The 13,952-nt window shown below is 31.3% G+C and overlaps 1 pseudogene; it reads right to left on the reverse strand.

Moving 5' to 3' along the window:
• Positions 1 to 9,207: 9,207 nt before the first annotated feature.
• On the reverse strand, positions 9,208 to 13,338 carry LOC113868898 (annotated as a pseudogene).
• Positions 13,339 to 13,952: the final 614 nt, after the last annotated feature.

A 13,952-nucleotide genomic window follows, 5' to 3' on the forward strand; every position in this document is an offset into this window, starting at 1 on the left:
AACCTTTTACTTTTATCAATTATCTTTATGTATTTAATTATTAAATAAAGAAATAGTTAAATATTTTATATTTTTAAGATAATAAATATATAAACTTTTATTTAATATTTACTTTAAAAAATTATAAGTAAAAAAGTAAATAATAAATAATTTATTTTAAATTATAATTTTTATAATTATTATATATAATATAATAAATAACATGATAAATAATAGAATAGAATAGAAAGAAAAATATTAAGCAAAATAAAATAAAATAATTGAAAGTATTGCATATGTATATGAAAATAAGTAATGCTTTTTAATTATGTTTTCATAATTTATTTCTATGATTAAAATTGTAGGGAAGATATGATGTTTTATTTTTAAGTAAAATAATGTCCAGCTAAAAAAATATTTATAATAAAAATTACATTTACCTTGTTTTAAAGAGATAAATGAAAATTCAAATCTTTAACATTTATCAAATATAGGTGTTAATGATTTAAGTAAATAAAAGTTACATTTAAGACAAAAATTTAAGATGTTTTTTTTCTTAAGAGAGATTCTTTCTTCATTCATTGGTATTTAATTGAAAGAAAAGGATTAGCTAAATTTGAAGAACATTTCTTTAAATACATATGACAATTACATGAGTTACAGTCATTGAAATTGCATGAGAAGAGAGGGGAAGTTATCACAACTGAGGAAAAGAAAAACATAATACAGTGTATTGGGTGATTCATATGAAAGGGAAGGGTCAATGGGCACACATGATTATGCTTCGCTGGACGCAGATTCTGGTCTATGCTGGTCCACGTGTCACACACTCATTCTTACTTTCTCATCTCGTGTCCACTAACATGCCACTACGTAAGCAAGGAAACAGAACCCAAGTCAGCCATTGCTCTTGGAGATGAAGCTGAAGCCAAGCTAATATAGATTTGGGTTCTCGTGAAGGAAAATATTTTATACCTTTTTTTAGGTATTTTTTGTGTTTTTAATAATTAAAGCTCAAATTTTATTTTGTAATTTGTGACTGTAATAATATTAAATAAAAACATTTATTAAAAATAAAATTATAATTTTAATTAATAAATAAAAATAATAATATTTAATAAATATTTTGTTATAATATACGGTTGTTTGAAGTACAATTACTTTAAGTTAAAGTGATAACTTTAAATTAATGATAATATTAAACTAATTTTTAAAATTTTATACAATATTACATAGGACAAAAAAGTTATAACATTTAATAGTATTAATGTACTAAATTGCATTAAGTTTTATAATTTTTAATAAATAATTATTATATGTAATTTATTATCATGAATAATATTATACAAGATAATAAAAAATTATTAAAAAGCATATAAAATTACTAAAAATTCAATTATTAATTTGTAACTAATATTGATTACTTTATATTTCATTCTCTTAAACACAGTCATATACTGGCAATAAAAAAAAAAGACATTCCTAACTTATTCAATGATTTAAAAAATATATATATCAATCATATTATACAATAATTTTCATGAAACAATTGGTACTTTGCTATTTAATTCTTGTTATAAATAATTTTAATAAAAATTATAAATAAATAAATAAATATTATATTTATGAGTAACAAATGAATTTTTTTTGCACATTACACATATTATTAAATTAAAAACTTAATTGCATTACCTTTTTTAAATATATAAATGAGTAAATATTGTTATTAATAACAAATATCATATTATATTAAATAAAAATAAATTAAGAAAATAAAATAAATTTTTTAAATTACAAAAGTTTAAATTTTAAATAAAGATTACATTTTAAAAAATATATACTCAATGTAATAAAAGTTATGTAACAAAATGAAAATACATTTATACTCTGTAAAACATATACATTTATGTTAAATACGATAAATGACATGTGAGTTTTAGACTTCATGTAATTTGTTAAAATATAAAAAATAACAACAAATAAAAAATAGTTTATTTTATTCTAAAAATAATTTAAGGAGTAGATAAAATTAATTTAAGAAACAATACAAAATACTAAGTTGTACTATCTACTAAACATGTAAGTTAATGTTCAGCTTTAGTTAAAAGAAAAAAAAGATCATGAGAAAAATGTTATTTTAACACTTCCATACGAACCATCATATGTCTTCTTAAAAAAAAAAAAAATACTCTGATGTAAAATATGAAAAAATAAATAAACAAAAGCAAATGTAATAACAAATAAATATATAATGAAAGTATTCAAATAAATTGTTCAAATATTATAACTCTTAAATTAGTTTTAGTTGGCTTTGAAAAAGCGTTAAAAAAATTGTAAATGGAAATCCACCTATAATGTGAAACCAAACACTCTTAAGTAAAACAAAACAGAAAAAAAAAAAAAAACCTTTGTAATTTGTATGAAATAAATTTCAATAATATATTTTTTTTCTTAAAATAGCAATACGTGATTATTCTTTCATTGATTTTTTTTAAAATAAAAAAGAAGTTATCAAACAAGAAAACTATAAAAAAAAATAGGTAACTTAGGAGTACCAAAATTTTACTCTATTTGTAGATAAGATAAAAAAAGCAAATTTTAAAATTAACTGACATCATTCAAATAATGAAAAATGACACAAGCTTTACCGTCGTTACAATTGAGTTTGCTTAACATCCAAATGATAAAATTATATAACATAAAATATTAGGATAATAAAATTTAAGCTTTTTTTATCTAAATAATACATTTTTAAAAACTAATTTCTAAAATAATATTTTTTGCTATGTTAGTACAAGTATCGACCATGCATCAATGTTAGTATTTTTTTTTTATTATTTAATAGACTATCAAACACCTTAAGCTGATACACATCTGTTGTTCGACACATGTTGTGATCACACTAGTATCAAACATAAGGAGATGATACCACTGTCAATGGTCAAAGGACGTCAGTTGTATCGTTCTAAGGAGATCATACTGTTCTTGTACTAACAAATAGTTCATAACTTTATATTCCGTATGTGTGCATTTGTTTTGTTCTTTTTTGGGTCTCTTGATCTCAGTAAAACCCTTGAATACCTTCACCAATCTCTTCCACATTATTACACTGTGAGGCACTCCCACGAAAGAACAATTTGTAACAGCAAATGATGCTTGACTAGACACCAGTTCAAAGTCCATGAAAGAATGATTCTACCCCTCTAATAGCAACATGTTACTTGTATTATATGATTTGAAAAAAAAGATTAATAAAAGAGATGAAGGATGGAAATTGACATTCAGTATAGAACTTTCATAGCTATGAAATCTAGTTTTCTCTCCTTAATGGGCGAAACTAAACGTGAAATCAAGATTTATAGTTTAAATTTTGTGAAACCATTAAAGTTACTACAATTTGTCAGATGTATCTAATAACTTTAAAAGAAAATAATAAAAGAGAAATAATATTTTTATTCGACTTTTTGAAGGTATATGTTATTCATATCATAAATGTAATTTCTTTTGCAAGACATATTCAAGGGCTTTCAATGTAATTGTGACGTGAAAGTAGTGAAGAGAGTTTCATTCTTCATGCAAGTCATTAAAAGTCAATAATGACACAACCTTTCTTGCCTTTTTTTATGTTAGATGATTAATCATACAATGTGTTTCACTGTAGTTCTTTCCAAAGAAGGTTGGTACCCCAAAGAAAAATGAGATTGTGTTTACTGCACCAAGAAGAAAGGAGATTAATAATAGGAAGCAACTAGAACGATATTTGAAAGCATACCTTGGTAGTCCATGTTAAACTAAGAAAAAGTTTGGCCAAAAACTCGGTGCTCTTCTCATTCAGATTGCTCACATAAATACATTTAAATTACAAGCTATCACATTGATTTCAACCCAATAAATCAGCTAAACTACTATATATACATTTACAGCTAATTATCTTAAAAAAGTGAATAATTGTTGCAAATAATTGTGCAATCAATCTTATACAATCCTCTTTTTCATTAATTTCATTGACATTCCCCTCAAATTGATGATGGTAAATCTACAAGCATCAATTTGCCAAGTAAAAAATTGTGTTGTTGACATGTCCAGGATTTAGTAAAAATGCTAGCTATTTGAATAAATGTTGAGACATGGTAGATTGATGACTCTTCGATCATAGGCTTCTCGAAAGAGTGACAATCAAGCTCGATGTGTTTTGTCTGTTCATGGTAAATTGGGTTTGCTGCAATCTGTATGGCATCGGTGTTGTCAGCAGGCAATGGAGTTGGTTGTTCTTGAGAGAATCCAAGCTCTGTAAGAAGCACAACCATATAATTTCAGAACAAGCGGCAGACATTGCACAATATTATGCTTTAGTGGATGACTTTGAGACTAAATCTTGTTTCTTACATTTCCATGAAATAAGAGCATTCCCTAGGAACATACACCAGCCAGTAGTAGATTTTCTTGTGTCTGGACATCCAGCCCAATCAACATCACTATATGCTTGGAGTTTCATTCATGAACCAGTAGGAAAAAATAAACCACGCTTTGGGGTGCCAAGGAGGTATCTAATGATTCGTTGTAGTGTTGAAAGATGGAAATATTGTGGAGATTGCATGAACTTACTTACTGTGTGGATAGCAAAAGAAATATCAAGGCGAGTGATAATTACATAGATGAGACTTCCTACTAGCTTGCGATATTGAGTGGGATCATCCAGAAGGTCACCTTCATCTTCTCTATATTTAACATTAACTTCTATGAAAGTGTCAACAAGGGTTGCATTTTAAGTCCAACTAGTTGGACCAAGTCTTGAATATACTTTTGTTAATTTAGAAAAATGCCTTCATGATGATAGTGCACCTCTAAACCCAAGAAGTAAGTGAGTTGGCCTAACTCTTTTATATGAAAAGTTGAATGCAATAGGTTTTTGATTATAGAAATAGCATCTTGATCAAAACCAGTCACCACAATGTCATCCACATAAACAAGAAGCACCACGATGCCTTAAAGAGTCCTTTGTAGAAAAAGAGATGGATCATACTAACTTGGAGTGAATTCAAAATCAAGTAATGTCGATCATAACTTTTCAAACCATACTCTTGGTGCCTGTTTCAATCCATATGAAGATCGTTTTAGTTTGCAAACAGTATTAGATGAAGGTGTAGGCATACCATTAGGAAGTTTGATATAAACTTCCTCCTGAAGATCACCATAAAGGAATGCATTTTTGACATCCATTTGATGTAGTAGCCAAGATTGTGATGCAGCAAGAGCAAGAATAGTGCACATGGTTGTCATCTTGACGACTGAGGCAAACGTCTCATCATAGTCTAATCCATACTCTTGCTTGTTTCTAAGTACAACCAAACGAGCCTTGTAACAGTCTATGGATCCATCCGAATGCAACTTTATAGAAAACACAAACTTGCTTCCCAAAAGTTTAATAGATGATGGACATGACACTATGTCCCATGTTTGATTTTCTTCCAAGGCAAGAAGTTTAGTTTCAATAGCTTTCTGCCAACATTCATTCTCTATGGCCTGTTTATAAGAGGAAGGAATAGGAATAGAAGATAATAATGATGTCATGGAAGTGATATACCTTTTTGAGGGCTTACTAACGCGTGAGTTGCATCGTAGGGGAGTTGGTTCTAGTTCTAGTTCTTCTACTAGACCAGCAGCCAAGGAATCATCTTGAAGGAGCCCATGAGATTGGATTAGTTTATTATGGGTGGCAGTACTACATCTTTTGTAGGTCAAGAGAGGTTTAGGAGATTGTTGACCTGCATGCATGAGAGTTAGAAAACAATGGCAAAATAGAAATTGGATAAAAGACTGGATCATGATGTGATGAGAAAAAATATATATTTTCTTGGAAGATGACATTTCTAGATACCTGAATTCTACGAAGCTTATGATCATAACATAGAAAACCCTTTTGATAAGGAGAATATCCAAGAAAAGCACATTCAATATATTCCACAATAAGATAAGAAGAGTGAAGTAATTTGATGGGTGACCATATAACAGAGTGAAAGGGGATTCCTTACCTAATGATAGAGATGACATTCTGTTTATAAGATGGACTGTAGTGGAAAGAGTTTCACACCAAAACGTGAAGGCACATGAGACTCCAACAAAAGGGTGCAAACAACATTGAGCAAATAGCAATTTTTTCTTTTCACTATCCCATTTTGTTGTGGAGTTGAGGGGCATAACTTTTGAGATAAAATGCCATTGGATTGCAAAAATTCCTGAAATGAGTGTGACATGTATTCCCCCCTCCCCTCCCAGTTATCAAAGCGAAATATTTTTATTTTTGATGAAAATTAAGTTTGAACATAAGCATGAAAAGTTTTGAAAGTGGAAAAGACTTCATCTTTTGATCGCAAGAAATAGACCCAAGTGAAACGACTATAATTATCAATAAAAGTTACAAAATATATGTAATTAGCATGAGATATAACCGGTGCCACCCCCCAAACATCACTGTGGATGATATTAAAAGCTTGTGTTGTATTAGATTGATGGGTTGAAAAGGCATAATTTTACTTTTAACAAGCATACAAGGAATACAATCAAAATGAACAACATTAAGAGATGGAGTGTGTTTATTTCCAAGAAAACTAGATTTTAGCAAGTCATGAAGTACATTTGCGTTTGGATGTCCAAGACGTTTATGCCACACCTAGTAATCAATAAGGGTAGAATTACAAGAAACTAAAGGCAAAGAAAGATTTGAAGGCAATGACAAATGAATTGGGAAAAGATGTTCAACTTTAGACCCCTTCGCAATGATCTTCCTTGATTGTTGATCCGACATAAGATAACCAGATTGTGAGAATTGTACTTGACAATCATTCTCGACTAATTGACCAATTAAAATTAGATTACTAGTGAGACCAGGAAAGACAAAAATATTTGTGAAAGATGAAGAAATATTACCCGCAGCTGTGATAAGCAATTGATTTCTGTCAGCAGTATGTATCTTGAGATTTCTAAGATATTTTTTCACATTAGTGAGAAATTGAGCATTGTTAGTCATGTGGTTGAAAGCACCCGAATCAAAGTACCAAGATGAAGAGGATTTACCTAAGAATCCTAAAGCAGAGAATGCAAAAATGATCATCTGTTGAACCATTTCAGAGGTCATCGTTGAAGTAGCAGTAGGAGCATTTTGTTGATCCAGTGCTGCATTGGCAGAATTGTTAGGAACAAATGAATCAACTGCAACAGTAAAAGTTGTGACATTTCGCTTTGGTGGCCTTATTAGGAATTCCTTAAGAATATGTCCATGCTTTTTGCAGTAGTTGCATAATTTTTTTGGACAATTTAAAGCATAATGTCTCAATTGCTTGCAACAGAAACATTGAATAGTACTCATGTCATGACTTCTTGACTTTCCGCATGCCACATATGCCACTGGAACAGTAGATGATTTTTTATCTTTAATGATGGACTGTGTATGTAGGCATTGTTCTTCACGTAACATATCATTGAAACATGCATCCAATGATGGTACGGGGTCGCAATGCATGAGATTGGACCGAATAACTTCAAAGTCATATCTCAATTTCATGAGATATTGATCTCGTTTAGTAGTTTCATGAACAGATTGTACTGAACTTAGACCTTCAGAAGTTAAGTCTGCATAAACAATATCAGTGTATTCAGCACAAAGATTCATGAATCAAGAGAAAAAATCAGGGATGGAGAGACTATCTTGTTGAAAGGAAGCTATGACATGCTCAAGTTGGAATTTTCAAGCGGCGTTGTTTTAACTGTAGACTTTTTTTAAGTAATTTCACATTTTGGCTTCTGTCTTGTAAGGTCGAAGATTCAGAACAATGTTGGGGTGACCTAAGCGTCTTTGACTACCCATTTGGCATGTTCAACCTTATCATTGTCTTTGTCAGGGATTAGGGTGCCGCCATCAACATGACCCCACAAATTTTGTCTCGTAACAAATATCTCAAAATGGAAGGACCAAGCTAAGTAGTTTTTGCCGTTAAGGCAAACCAATAAGACTTCATGCTTTTCGGTAGACATGAAGCTAAGGAAATATGAATTGAAAAAAAAAATGAGACGGTAATCTGGACTGGGAAACAAATAACCAAGAAATAAAAGCGGAAAAGAAACCAAGAACGTCAATAAACGTAACGCAGGATCGTGAAACTTGAGTTTGGCAAAAAATAAGAGGAAAAAATGCAGGTTAGGTTTTTGGATCGTAACCTAGGCTGATACCATGTTATACTAAGAAAAGGTTTGGCCAAAAACTCTGTGCTCTCCTAATTCAAATTGCTCATATAAATAAACTTAAATTACAAGTTGCACGTTGATTTCAGTTCAATAAATCAACTAAACTACCGTGAATATATTTACAGCTAATTATCTTAAATAAGAGAATAACTATTACAAATAATTATGCAATCAATACTATACAATCCTCTTTTCCATTATTTCCATTGACAGTCCGCATGTATCAAAATTTAATTGTGGCACCGTTGGGACTTCAATACTAGTGTGATTATCTCCTTACTAATTGTTTGTCACTGTATAAACTATTTGTCAGTAAAAGACGAGTATCATTCTGCTCAGAACGATAGGGCTTACGTCCTTTGACTATCGATAGTGGTATCGTCTCCTTGTGTCCAATACCAGTGTGGTCATGACACGTGTCAAGCAACGGATGTATATCGGCCTAAGGTATTCGGTAGTCCATTAAATAATAATAATAAAAATACTATTGTCGGTGTATGACTGATACTTGTATTGACATAACAAAAAATACACCAAATGAAAAATTAGTTTTACATTAATATTATTTTAGGAATTAGTTTTTAAAAACATATTATTTAGATAAGAAAAGCCTAACATTTATAGGCCTTATTTGAAAAAAGTTTATAAACATTTGTTATTTTTCGTTTGTTTCTATAAATTTCTTGGTATAAACATTAAAATAAATTATTTTAATTTCTTTCAATAAATTTTTCATTAAATTTATAGCTTAAATCGTCTTTTGAAACAAACTTATTAAATTATTACTAAAACAAGTTGTCAAACATACACTACCAACTTTTATATATATATATATACATATACGCTCGTCCATCATCCAAAAAGGATTGAAAAACAATCCCCATTCTCTCCAACAGTGTGAACCTATTTCCTATGAAGTATGAACCCCAAGGGAAAATGATCCACCAGGCCATTTAAAAGTTTTAGGTTTCATCAGTTTGAAGAACTTCACCATATGTCAGACCACCTTGCATCACCTTTCCACTTATTAACATATCTGAGGAAAGCTTTAGCAGGATTTTTCCCTTGGTGGAACCCGAACTCGAGTAGACCTTCGGACCAGAGTCATCAAGATCAATTCCATGCATCAAATCCTTTGATCTTTTCTGGAATTCTGAGCTAAAAACACAATGAGAAAAACAAAAACCCGCAAGTCAAGGGGAAAATGTTGATAGAAAACAAATTCTTCCAATTTTAATAAATTGAACATAAAAGAATTTTAATCTTCATATTTTGTTCCGAAATGTTTAAAAATATTCTTACCTAATTGAAAAGATTGTCAAAAATACTGATATAAATTAACGTCATAAAAGTAAATTATCTGCTGAAAAATCATTTTAAATTTAATATCCCATATTCTCTCTATTTACCGGAGCTTTATCATCTCATATATCCACCATTTGTTCTCTTACTTGTGCATGTTATGTGTGATTCACTTTATATTATATATTCAAAGAATGGTTGTAAGTTCGAGAGTTCTGTTTTATGACAGAAATCATAGTCTTTATTTTATCAAGGCAATTAATTCAACTTCATTCATATTAAGTTCTGATTTGGTCAGAGTCAATAATTCCAGAATATTAGCACCAACTTGAAAATCCTTACATACATAGAACACTAAGAAACTTATATTTAACAGAGGACACAATATGATATAGGTAAGATTTTATCGGAAACCAAAGTATTTATTACATTTGAGATACAAAAGTATAATAAATGCTTTATTTTTCAGCACAAAGGGCTAAGGTGAATAAAACTGATATAATAGCACTTTTTCCTAATTTATTCCTTCTTTTATGTTTATCCACTTACAGCATTAATGAAGCATATGTAAATATTGGACATGGACCACAATTCATATGTAAGGCTTTTTATTGAATAATGCATCAAGATTTGGTTTATGCACCGTGTGAAATGGAACCAAGGAGGGGGAAAAGCAGTTTATGTATTCTATGAAACTCATCTACTAAAAAGCACATTTAACTCACCATATTCTACTATAATATTTTTCCAATTGTTTTTGCAGTCCCCGTTCCCTCTCACCTTTGCAATTCAATGAACTCACCAAGGCGTCAAGCTATTCAAACGTGCCAACTGAAAAATTAGAAAAGATATAAATGTAACAGATGCATACAAAGCAGGCTATCTGCATACAGTACCCCTTCTTTGCAGTTTTAGTATCCCCATTCCTTCGAGTCAGGACTTTCAATAAATATCCTCCCATCGCGGTGGAACCACCAATACCTATTATAATATCTGTCCTTACCTAAGGGACTTGTACGAATAAAACATTTCTCCATCTCCCGATCAAAATATTCTCTGTAAAAAACAATGTTAACAAAAGAGCAACATAAATAACAGAAAACAGTCAAATAAGGGAGACAAGTAGCACCCTCTGTTCTATACTTTTCTCTAATAGATCCTTATCACCCTTCAGGTGTTTCTTTGATTCCTTTCTGGATACTTCTTTTCCAATTTCTGCTGGTCTTTTCAGCTCTGGATTGAACTTTTTAGGTGTCATTTTTTAAACAGAAATTTGAATGCTTGATCCCACTGTTAATATTTTTAAAGAAAAAAATAGTAAATGCAACAATCTCCATCAAATATGGAAAAAAATGTGATTGTAGATATACACATAAACATGCAGAAACAGCAAAAAACAAGATAAAATCTAACCTTCTATACAACACATCTTTTTGCCATGCTTCTATCTCTCCATCTCTATCCTTTCCAGCGTCATGAATCTGTCTTCTGTGATTTTTGTTAGTCAACATGCTTTCAACAATATTTAGATGATCCCCATCCACGCCACCATTGCTTTCAGAATCTGCTTTCAACTGCTCCTTTTCTTTTCTTCTCTTCCTAGCAGCTTCCAGTGCTTCTTCCCTCTTAGCAGCCCCAAATGTTAGCCGCTGTTCAATAAACTCATCCAATTTTTCCCTGACAATAGCAGTTTCAAGGGCTCGATTCACTAATTCACAAAAGATTTCTATTTTAGCATTGACATCTACAAAACCAAAATGTCCCCGTTTTATGGTTGCTTCATACTGCCGCAGCTTGGGAATATTGATCATTTCTAGAAAATCGCATAAATACTCTTTCCAATTAATCATTGTAATCTGAAAATAAAAATGCACGAGATATTTTCATATCAAAGCAGTAATGGAGCAAGTAAGTCAAGGACAATACCAGACAACAAGGAAAGAGATTCAATTGGGACCAACTACCTTATGTAATAAAGACACTTATTCATCAATGACACTAACAAAAAGAATATATTTGAGGGATGGTGACCTTAGACTTCTGCTTTCCTTTCTGTACAGCTGAAGAGTATTCATCATTGCCATTGATGAGCACCCGAAAGAGTACTGCATGTGATTCCACTAGGAGAACTAAACTGCTTTCCTTGTGGCAGATTGCATTTTCAAAATCTTCAAGAGGGTAAGGCCACAACCGTAACAGTTTACCAAAAGACATAAGAAAATCCCAAACCATTAAGAGATCCCCCACACAATATATTGGAACATGGAAGTCTCTTGATGGAGAAGGACAACTACTGAAAAGAGGATCATCTGGACTAGGCTTCAGCAATAGATCATCAATTGGATATTTGATTGGCTCTTCCTTGTTATAGTCATTCTCAGCAAAATTTAAGATACAAAAAAACCTTTTAAATAAACTAAAATCACAAGGAGTTAGTGATAAATAAAAAATGCAAGATATTGCATGTATATTCAATAATATGATAACAGCAATGCAATTTTATCAGACAGTAACTTTTTACAAACTGAGAAGATGGTAACTAGATAATAAACTAACAAGGGACGCTCCTCCAGTCCTCAATCTTCTCCACATAATGTCTTGCTCCAACAACACAAAATGAGAAGGATAGAGGGCAACATGAATGGCAAAACTCAAAGCATATTGAAATGGTATTTTACCAGAAAACAAAACTTAATTAAACAATCTCATGATAAAGGGATAAAACCAAATTCACATGAACCTATAATTTGCTTCATTCTCTCGACTTTACCTTTCTCTTGGGAAGAACTATCAAATTTTGCCCCATCTGACTTCTTCCTTTTACAGTTTTCAGTACCTTCCTTTGATTCCTGAACATGATAAATTTGAATAACCCCGGACATATGTGACAAAAATACTTTTATATAGCTATTATTAAATAAGCACGGCTTTTATAGCTATTATTAAAAATGGAGCACTTAATTTAAACATGGTTATGGATAGCATGATATTTTTTAGTTCAACCTTTCAAGTAACCAATATAGCAACTTCAAGTCACTAACCCTACGGTGAGATTGAACGCACACATCCCAATCCCAATACATGTGCATCTGCACACAATGTACATCATCACAAGCATCTTACTTTTCAAAAGAAGCATTTACAATACTGTAAATTTTAAGCTTTGAACAATTACACATTCTCACAAGCTCAGCAAATTTAAGATAATTTCATCTAATCACGTAATTTTAAATTCATCAAATGCAGACAACATTAGAAATTTTAAATTACCCATGCAGAATTTAGGAAATAATCCATAACGAGCAACAAAAAAGGAAGAAACAGTCACATCATTTCATCAACCAAGCTTCATCATGTCAGAATTGAACAGTGCTTACTGCACTGAATAATCGTTAGAGCAGGTGCCATCAACTCTTTCGGAAACTGTTGAAGTGTCTCGCCGGCATATTTTTCTGAAACCAAAGCCTCTTCATAAGTCAAGTTAGTTTTTCCAGTGACTTCGCACATCCAAACCCTCTGCCGATATTGATTTAGACGGTTCAAATAATCACTAGTTCATGTTAAGCAACATCAACCACTAAAGAAAGAGTAAAAAATTCCAAGTACAGAAATTCATTACACTGTGATGATGATGATGATAATAATAATAATAATAATAATAATAATAATAATAATAATAATAATAACGGATAACAAAAGATACTTGTAATCTCGAAATATTTCTCTAGTAAATCGAATTTGATAAACACTCTCATGTGGCTCCAAATCCTTAGGTGGTTCAGCCAATACAAAAGGCTTCCTCCTCAAAAGCGGCATTGGGATAAAGCTTTCAGCTCCTGTCAATCAGTAATAAGGTTAACGTTCACAAAACTGTTACATGATAGTGTTTTATTCGATTTCATTAAATGCAGAGACATTGAAAATCGAAACGCGTAGCATTGCAGGGTTCCGAAACGGAAACCCTAGAACGTGCCATTTTCGGGATTTCAGTTCAGAACAGATGAACTTTGAATAGCAAAACACGCAAAAGACGAAGCTGGGAGAGTGTGGCGAAGGACAGAGAGAAGGAACGGCGGAGAAAAGGAAGGCGCCACGTCAACGTTAACGAGAAAAATGAAACGGAAAAGGAAATTTAAAAATGAGGAATCAACGAAGATGGCGCAAAAACTCGTTCCCGCCAGAACCAAATTAGTAACGGTTTGTGTTTTAATAATAAAAAATAGATATATTTGAAGTGTAGGTAGCTACTTTGAGAGTTATGAATTGAAGAGAGTGAGAGAGAGAGAATCTTACGGTGAATGTTGGAAGGAAGAATGAGTATGACTATGGAGAAGAACGCCAAGCGTGAAGGCTCTCAATTTTCGGTGTTCCCACCAAAACAAGTCTCTTCTACCACTGATAACAATAGCAGGTATTTTATTTTAAAATAA

The sequence above is a fragment of the Abrus precatorius genome, unplaced genomic scaffold (assembly GCF_003935025.1).
Source record: "Abrus precatorius isolate BTA unplaced genomic scaffold, Abrus_2018 Scaffold10, whole genome shotgun sequence".
Taxonomy (NCBI): Eukaryota; Viridiplantae; Streptophyta; class Magnoliopsida; order Fabales; family Fabaceae; genus Abrus; species Abrus precatorius.